Source organism: Myzus persicae, unplaced genomic scaffold (genome assembly GCF_001856785.1).
Source record: "Myzus persicae strain clone G006 unplaced genomic scaffold, MPER_G0061.0, whole genome shotgun sequence".
Lineage (NCBI taxonomy): Eukaryota > Metazoa > Arthropoda > Insecta > Hemiptera > Aphididae > Myzus > Myzus persicae.
This window is the reverse complement of record NW_019104260.1, coordinates 26,699-36,892: the sequence shown is the minus strand read 5'-3', so window position 1 is coordinate 36,892 and position 10,194 is coordinate 26,699. Positions and strand designations below refer to the sequence as shown.

At 27.4% G+C, this 10,194-nt stretch overlaps 1 long non-coding RNA gene across 1 annotated transcript; it reads right to left on the bottom strand.

The window, feature by feature from the left end:
• Nucleotides 1-5,875: 5,875 nt before the first annotated feature.
• LOC111040562 lies at nt 5,876-6,786 on the bottom strand. The gene is made up of 2 exons (XR_002605220.1): nt 6,680-6,786; nt 5,876-5,970 (listed from the first exon to the last, which is right to left on the bottom strand). It is a non-coding gene; the product is annotated as an uncharacterized LOC111040562 (long non-coding RNA).
• Nucleotides 6,787-10,194: the final 3,408 nt, after the last annotated feature.

Below are 10,194 nucleotides of genomic sequence, written 5' to 3'. Positions count from 1 at the left end.
ATTTTTATCAAGAAAATATAAATTGTGATTCTGATGCATGGTGGAGAAGTATTGTTGTATGCATTAAGCTTGTATTTTTCACTCTCGTTGATTTTAATATATTTTAAAATGAAAATTTTATCTAGGACTAGATAACTAAAAAATGAAGATACCTAATTATTAAAAATTAGTAACGTACAATATAATTATATTAAAAAATATAAAAAGTAAATAACTGAAATAACTTTACTTCCAAGAGGGGGTTACAGCCTCCCCCTCTTACTATATCACTTAGTTGAGTATATTGTTAAAGAGTGTTATACAAAAATATATATACTAGTGTATTTATCATAATCTTGTATTGGTCGTCTATATGTCAATAAATAATAATATTAGGAAGCAATATTTATAATAGCACATATTACATTTGAATCATTTATTAATGTATAATTTCGAAACCATCAACATTTATTTAATCTAAATTAAATATTAAGAAATATCAATAAAATATTGATTACATTTTTAATTTAAATATTGCAACAACTATTGTTTTTTAATTTGTATACAACCTTGGTTTTTAAACTTATTATAAATAATTAAAATTGGTTCAAAAAATGTTTTATAGCGGTTAATTAACATTTAATAACTTATATCAAATGTAATTTAAATGTTGATACAACTAAAAAATTTTCTTACTTTTAAATTTAAATGTTGGTTTAATGTTAAATAAATATTGCAGTGCTGTGTGGGTACCTACGTGTTCATGTAAAAATATATTTTTGGCATTCAGATTTAATAAATTAATTATTTTATACGTTTCTGAATTTATTATTTAGGGTAAATTTATTAGCAAATAATAATTACATGACTGGTATTAGCTTTTTTAAGTCCGATCGAAAATGTATTGTGCGATGATGATGATAATAATTTAGATATGCGAGAAGATTTCAGTGGAAATTCATGTGAGAAAACAATGTCTCCACTATCACATAAATTAGCTGTCGAAACTGAAGAAACGCACAATAAAATATCTGGAAATAGAATTGTTGACATATCGTATCTATTCAATCAAATTCAAAATAATAATCACGATGGTGGATTTGGATGTAATTTTATGAACATGGAATTTTTATATGAGATTCGTTTAGGATTTTATTCTGAATATTGGTTTATTTGCAAAATGTGTAACATAAAACAAAAAATACAATCTATGAAAAATTCATCTGAGTGGTCAATAAATAAATCTGTTGTTAACAGTACAATAGCTATCGGTGAGTATGATAAAATATTATTATTTAAACTACATGAGAAACCTAGTTTTTACGTGATTTCGTATCAGTTCAATACTTTCAAACGCTCATACAAGTTTTTAGTTTTATTCAGGAGTTTTGTTTATAGCTATTTAAAGAAAACTTATGGAGAAACTTGTACCATTTTTTTTTATAAGCATAGTAAGTTAGAATTTTTTAAAAAATACGCAAAATATTTTGAGTCGGAAATTCAGAAAAAAATATTTCTTTTTAAATCTAAGTTTTAGAAATTAAATGCAAGATTCCTTATAAGTTTTTCTACCTTCACTTAAAAAACAATGTCTACTGGAAAGTCAAATTAAATTTTTATGAGCGTTTGAACTTAAAATGTTTACAACATTATTTATTCACTCCATTTCTCATATAGCAATTTTCTTATGTTGTTGTGCTTGTGACTCCATTCAGAATATAAAACTAAGAAATAGAAACTATATAAATATTTGCAACCGTTAAATTCATTTTTTATAAATGTCTAACCAAAAATAATTTTAATAATTTAAAAAAAAAACACATAATTACTGAATAAATATATTTATATCGCTCCACTAAGAATCTCAAAATATTATTTTTAAAAAATGTATAATGATAATATTTTTTGATAGGTATTGGCTATACCCAATTAAATGAATTTTGTGCTGGAATAGAAATACCGTCAATGTCTCCTAAATCATATACTTGTATTGAAAACGAATTACAAAAAGACATAAAAAAAACAGCTTGGGTAGAAATGCAAAAAGCAGGTGAAGAAGAAAAAAGAATAGCTTTGGATTTAGGTAATGTTGATACAGATGGCGTCCCTCTAATAACCGTAGTAGCTGATGGACAGTGGTCCAAAAGAAGCTACAAAACAAAATATGACGCTTTTTCTGGAGTAGTAAGTAATTATTATCCTGATAAAATTTAATTTTGAACTAAATTAAACATTTTTAGGCAAGTATAATAGGCTACCAGACCAAAAAAATTTTATTCGTTGGTATACGCAATCGTTATTGTGTAATATGTGAGAGAGCTATAAACAAAAATACTAAAACACCAGACCACGTTTGTTTTTTGAATTGGAAACAAGGAGCTACTAGCATAGAAGCCGATGCTTATAGCAGAAGGGTTTAAACAAAGTATAAATATGCATGGTGTAAAATTCTCTAAATTAATTGGTAAGAAATAAAAGAAATAAAAATACCTAACCTAACCTAACCTAATTATAATATAATGACAATTTTATTATTAATATTAGGTGATGGAGACAGTAGTGTCACAAAAAGGTTACACGAAATACTTCCCTATGGACAGGCGTTAAGAGTTGAAAAAATAGAGTGTAGAAATCATTTATTACGCAACTATTCTCAAAAAATGATGTCCTTGACTAAAAGAACCGAATTTTCTATTGAAATTCGAAAAAAAATAGCAAAAAATATTATTAGGATGCGAACAGATATAACTTGTGCTATTAAATTTAGAAAAGCAGAAGATAAGCCTTTACATCAAAAAATTGCTGGTACATCAATAATATTATTTATTACCTATAATTAGCGTGTTTACGGGGGGGGGGGCTCCAAGGGGTCCAATATTATGTGAATCCCATCATGAACAATTCCTAAATACGCCACTGTTATATATATTATAGAATAAGTAATAACTTAATTTATCAAATACTTTAACTTGTTCTATTCTAGGCCTTAGATTTGATATTGCTAATGCTCCTAATCATCGAATATTTGATTATCACGAAAACTGTTCAACATATTTTTGTGATAAAAAGTCAATACAATTAAATGATAAAATAAAAGAACTGGCTATTTCACGAGAAATTGAAACAGTTGCGTCTCGTTTATCAAACAATGCCAAGAGTTTATTATTAGATGTGGACAATAATATTTGTGAGCAGTTTAACAGTGTCATCAATAAATTTCTAGGTGGAAAAAGAATTTATTTTACACAAAAAAGTTCATATAGTACACGTGTTTATGCTGCTGTTGTCAGTTTTAATTCATCACAATATTTGAGAACAGTAAAAAAAAATACAACGCAAATGAGCCCAGGTATTATTTTTCTTTTAATTTAATGATACAAGTAAATGTTTATAACCATACAAATTTAATGATTTTAGGAGTTGTGGGGAAAAAATTTTTAAAAAGAATATTGGAAAAAAGGTATAAATGTCAAAACAGAAGAAAAATATTGTCAAATAAAAAGTCAAACCTAAAACCTAAACGATTAAATTTTAGTAAGAAAGCTGATGAGAATTATGGCAACGCAGACAAATTAGACATTCTTAAAGACATTAAATGTATAGGATTTGTGAATGAAATGAATCAATTTGTCAAGTAATATTATCAAATACAATTTAGATTTACACATTATTATACACCTATAATTTGACATGAAATTCACATTGTATTTTTTAGAAAACTAGGCGAAGTCGATCGTTATGAAATTGAACGAGTTACTAGAGATCAAGCTTTTAATGATACTTGGAAACGTGAAAGGCTTTGCAGACTTACAGCTAGTAATTTCGGTCGTATTTGTAAGATGCGTGCAAATACTAGTTGTAAAAGTACAGTGTATTCAATTTTATACTCTAGTTTCACCTCTAAGTAAGAACATAACTAAATACCAATTAATTATAATTGTTGAGCGTTTTTAAATAAAAATACAATTTAGGGCAATTCAATATGGTAGAGATATGGAAGGGGTTGCTAAAATGAAGTTTGAAGAAATGTATGCAGGAATTCAGATTAAACCTAGTGGTTTATTTATAGACGAAGAATTTGCATTCCTAGCTGCAAGTCCCGGTTTGTAATAATTATTCATAAAAATTATTTATATTTTATACGCTTACTAATAACATATGTATAAATGTATAATACTGTAATGTATGATTGGATAATGTAGATGGAATTATTGACGAAAAAACAATTGTAGAAATTAAGGCCCCATACTCAGCGAAAGACAGCCAAAATGCAATCGAGGCTGTCGAAAGTGGCAAAGTATGCCTGATACTATATAATATATATATATACTAATATCATATATCATTCACAATTTTTAAATATAACTATAAATGTAATTATAATTTTGTTTAGTTACCTTACTGTAAAATCGAGAACGGTCAATTAAAATTAAAAAATAATCATAATTATTTTTATCAAGTGCAAGGTCAACTTCACATTTCAAAAAGAGAAACATGTTATTTTATTATATATTCTCCTCAGTGGATTTCAATAGAAAAAATAAAATATGAAAATGATTTTTGGATTACGAGAATGGTCGATAAATTAAAAACGTGAGAATATAAAATGTTTAAACACTAAACTATATGAATACCTATTATAATTTTGAATTATATATATATTACATCATTTTACATTGTTCTTTGTAGATTTTATTTGGACTGTTTGCTTCCGGAAATTGTAGATCNATTTGTATACAACCTTGGTTTTTAAACTTATTATAAATAATTAAAATTGGTTCAAAAAATGTTTTATAGCGGTTAATTAACATTTAATAACTTATATCAAATGTAATTTAAATGTTGATACAACTAAAAAATTTTCTTACTTTTAAATTTAAATGTTGGTTTAATGTTAAATAAATATTGCAGTGCTGTGTGGGAGGCCTCCTGTAACTAATATATATATATATGTATATTTATTTAAAACTACCCGAGGGACTCATTGGAGTGATTATTTATAATATTTAAACATAGTCACAGCTCGCTACAAGCCCACCAACGACGTGGTTGTCCGTGATTTAAGTAAGCCATTGTCGGATGATTGTTTAATGAAATCTGTTTCAACTCCTGGCAGTCATAAATCTCCGTTTCGACTACCAGTGAAATCTATAGATTTATACGACAATATGCTCCCTAAAGATTTGACGTACTATAAACCAATTAAGTTGCCGAAAAATAAACATTATCTAGTTGTAAAATATAGTTACTTATTATCTAGTAATACAAATTGTAACATCTTGGACGACCTGTATTTTCCAGATTTTGATACATTGTCTGGAGAAAATTGGCTGTGTAACTTTGTTATAGATATTTGTTTGTTGCCATACGCTTTTAATCTGCGCTTAGAAAAAAGACACATTTTATCATGCAATGATGTTGCATGGTTATTGGAAAAAAGAGTAGTTGGGGAAGTGCATAACAAAATTACTTTCAATCAGAATAGTATGGTTATCCTGCTATGATTGATTGGGAGACATTGGATTATAGTCTTTATAAATTTCAACACAAAAGAGTCTTATACTGTTTATCATGGACCCGGTTAGTCCATATGATACAAAGAGTCGAGCATCAAAAGATCATTTCAATAGAGTATTTAAAATATTGAAATCAGATGTCATCTACGGTGACGGCACACATGAATGTCCATCATTAACACGGATTCCATGTCCTTTTGAAAATGTTCCAAAACAAAATTATGCATTTAATTGTAGAGTTCATATTATATATTACGCATTTAAATTTATGGACAATTCCAAGTTTTAGAGTTCGATCCTAACACTTATAGAGAATATTTAAAGACCTATCTATTAGAGAATTCCGAAGACATGACAAACATATGCTTATACTGTAACTAGCACTCAGACAGGCACCATTGTCAACCGGATGATTCATTTGTAGAATGGGTGTCGTGTTCTCGGTGTTGTCGCTGGATAGCCGTCAATTGCATCCCTAAAGAAGACAGAATTATTAATTATGATAATATTGATTTCTTTTGTTTATTTTGTCAGAAATGATGGAATTAAAACAATATACAGAAATACTAAATATAGAGTTTAGGTAAGGTTATTGTTAACAAATGTCTGGTATGTGTGGAATAAGAACACTTAAGAAATTATGAAATATTTAAACAGTAACTATAAGATGTTATTTGAAACAATAATCTACCTATCTAATAATAATAATACCACAGGTTTTAGATTACTTTATAAGATATCTCTTAGATGCTAAGAAAATATTCCACACAACAGTAGGTACCTGTTAAACAAAAATAACAGTTTTGTCAAAATGCTATAATTAATGATAGTTGATTGTTTCAACAGTTAGTGAAAATCAAATACATACCGAGTAAGTTAAGAAACAAAAAAAAAAAGTAACTGAAACAATGTTTAAATTACTTTTCATTAAAAGGTACAGGATTTAATTAATTGCATTAGCTTATTCAGGCTAGTCTTGTTACAGTAAGTTAATTCAAACACTCATTTACATAGGTATGTAAAATACCTGACATTATATAAAAAAACAACTTGTAACCACACCAGTTATGCTTTTACTTTAATTTATGCATAACTGACAGTCCGCAGTCTGTTATTTAAAAGTGGGACGGCATTTAGTGTTTTGATTTGTTTAATTTATGTTTAATGTTTAAAAATATACTCACTAGACGGTTCAATAACGATCAATCCATTATAAAAGGTACAATCAATATGGTATTTGTGGTTGTTGACCTCTCCAAAGCAAATAACAAAATGTTGATGAAGTTAAATTACTGAAATTAAAATGTGATTGAAATGTTTGGAAATTTGCTACATAGAATAATCCGAATCAGTATTTAAAAAGATATATTTTGTTTACCATAGGTAATAACTGTCCATTAACAGCTGAAGTTAAAGATTTTCCCCAGCAGTTATAATTTATTAGTTACTCCATAATGAAGTAATCAATGATTTAATTGAGTGGTATTTACATATCAAGATGAAAATGAAATAACAAAAGTTAATTTTTTTCTTAACATATTTTTAATATGAAATACTTACCGAGCAGGATGTTTGTGTGAACAGTTTCTTTTTGCGTTTTCATTTATCATGTTGATTCGTATTTCGTAATAATAATTAATATATAGGAATGGTAATGCACATTATGAAAGGCAGTACGCACTAAAAAACCTGTAACAAAATTATGCTTTCGCTACGTTTTTTTTCCTAACTTTAAATCACGAATAATATCAAATATCAATTATTTTTATCAGATACCAGTTTTTTAACTGATAACAGTATAACCACAGAATAGATACAATCAGAAAGGACACTCTGGATGTAAACAAAATCGAGACGGATTGGCGGCCATCTTCCTAACAGGAAAAATTCTTATCAGTTATCATTATTCATTTGATAAACGTGTTTACATTTATTCAAAACATTAAATTTTAAATCTTTAAAGTTTTTACTTGTTCAACAGCAATTTAACTTTGTCTTTTTGTGTGTTTGTTTATTTCTTTTATTGATGCAAGTTTAAACTTTAAAACCGATAATGAATAATAAGAAAATATCGACTGTTCAATGTGTGGTAAACAATTGTGGTAATAAAATATCTCAAAATCAGGATTATAGTTTTTTCACTTTTCCTAAAAATGATTCTATCAGGTACGCAATTAATACTAATCAAAATAACTGTTAATTATATTAAAAACAAACCATATTCTATTTGATTTAAGATGTGTAAAATGGATTGAAAATTGTGGTCTATCAATTTCAATACATGATGTTATTAAAAAACGTTATAGCGTCTGTGGGAAGCATTTTGAAGAAAATATGTTCCTGAACGATTTAAAAAACAGACTTCAGCCACATACTATACCTGTATTATTTATTGGTAAGGAATAATAATATACTGTCTAAGAATGTATTGTTATTTTGTTACTTTTTAGTATGCCTACCCATAAGTATACGGTGGTTTACACTTGAAATTACTAAATTGATAATTTTGAATTAGAAAATAATACAATCTAATATTTTATTACATACCATACTTCTTATATTGGTTTTAAATGTTTTTTTAAGTATTTGACATTTGTTTAGATAAAACCCAGGGACTTCTTCCAAGGCAGATAAATTTTGAAAATACCATTTCAACCCAAACTAAATCGTCAACTTCCTTTATTGTTGAAGTCTTAGCATCTCAATTGGACAAAGATGATTCTTCTGATGGTGTACATTTTGATCCTCTATCATCAACTGTACAGGATACGCCTAGACTTCTTGTGACTTCTGCATTACATACAAATGATGTTTTTGATGATGTACACTTGAATCTTACACCATCATCTTCATTTGATTCATCTAGATCTTGTTCAAGTTAGTATTTAATTAATTTTTTACTTCTTTATTTTATTCTAATATTAAAAATCATCATTTTTAGGTTTATCAAAATATGTGCAAACTCTTAAATCCTGGTCTAATAAAACGCCTAGGAAAAATCTATTACGAGAACAATTAAACATAGAAAGAAAAGTTCGAAGAAAAGCAGAAAAACAGTCCTTCATTTGAGTAATCAGTTAAGTGAATATGGCACGGCTGAAAGTTTTTTGAATTCTTGTGAAAAACATCTGGCACCGACTGTTTTGGCAATAGTGAAGTCCCACATGGTATGTAAGAAAAGGAAACCTCAAGGCTACAGGTATTTAAATAGTTTTAAGCAGTTTGCATTAACTATTTACTTCTTAGGACCAAGTGTGTATAGGTTTTTAAAAAGTAACCTTAGTTTACCTACTATTAGGACTTTAAGCAGAGTGACTAGTAAATATGAACTTAATCCAGGGTTAAATGATTTTCTTTCTCAATTTTTACAATTTAAAATGTCTAATTTTGATAGTGATGCACGTGACTGTATTTTATGTGCAGATGAAATGGCATTAAAATCCCATTAATTTTATTCTCTTTAAAAAAAGATGAAATTATAGGATTTCATCAAACAAATTCGACAAAACAGTATTCACCAGCTAAATATGCGTTGGTTTTAATGATTCATAGTATTAAATTAAATTGGAAACAACCAACTGTCTATTTTTTAGTTTCAAGTAGTTGTGAAGTAAAAGACTTGTATGATATAATATTTTCCACAATTACCAAACTTCAAAATGTTTCATTAAATGTTAAAGCGTTTATAACGGATCAAGGTTCAAATTTTGTGAGTTTTAGTCGAAAAGTTTATGTAAGCCCAAGCAGGCCATATTTTAATGTAAACGAACAAATAATTATATATATTTTTGATCCTCCCCATTTGTTGAAGTCAACTCGAAATATGTTTTTAAAACACTATTTTAAAATTGATGATCAATCAACCAATAGTAACTTTTTAACTGATTTTTACAAAAATGATTCAAAATGAAACTTGAGACTAGCGCCTAAGTTATCGGTCTGTATTAATGTTAAATGTCTGTAATTATCAGTATTTGTTTGTTTAAATGTCTGTACTTATTACTAATAATTATTTGTTTGTGTAACTAAAAAAAAACGTATATAAACTTTTAAATATGATACTAATCAAATTGTGAAAAGCATGTCTAATAATTGTTAAATACAAGATGTATACTAATTAACTGTTGTGTTATATTTTTTGTAGTGTTTGGTTTTAATTTGTGGCTGGTTTGAGATTTTTTTTATAAAAACCTAATATAATGTAAATGATAATATAATGATAATATAATGTTAATCCTACAAGCATATATGTGAGCATAGAGTAAGTAAGTATGTAAGTAAGTAAGTGGTATCCAAGGAATGTATTTTAATTTATTTTAATATTAATTAAATACTAATAATTATATTGTATACTAATTGAAAACAATAAGTATAGTTTTACAGAATGGTCACACTGTTGGCCTGTTGGGAAGATGGCCGCCACGATTTTTCGTTCGGCCTATGCTTCATGTGTTAATTCCTATTAGTGCCAGGGGTCTATACCGTGCCCGGAAGCGAAATTTTAAAACATGCTACGCCAGCTCATTTAACTATTGATCTGCGCATGCGTGTGGACTTCGTTATTTTTCAAGCGATTGATATGCGCATAATATATTATTTATTACGATAATTAATATTGATATGATTTACCACCAAAATACAATAAAAATAAATAATAACAATTTATATTAAAACAATGATTAAATATCGAATAAGATAA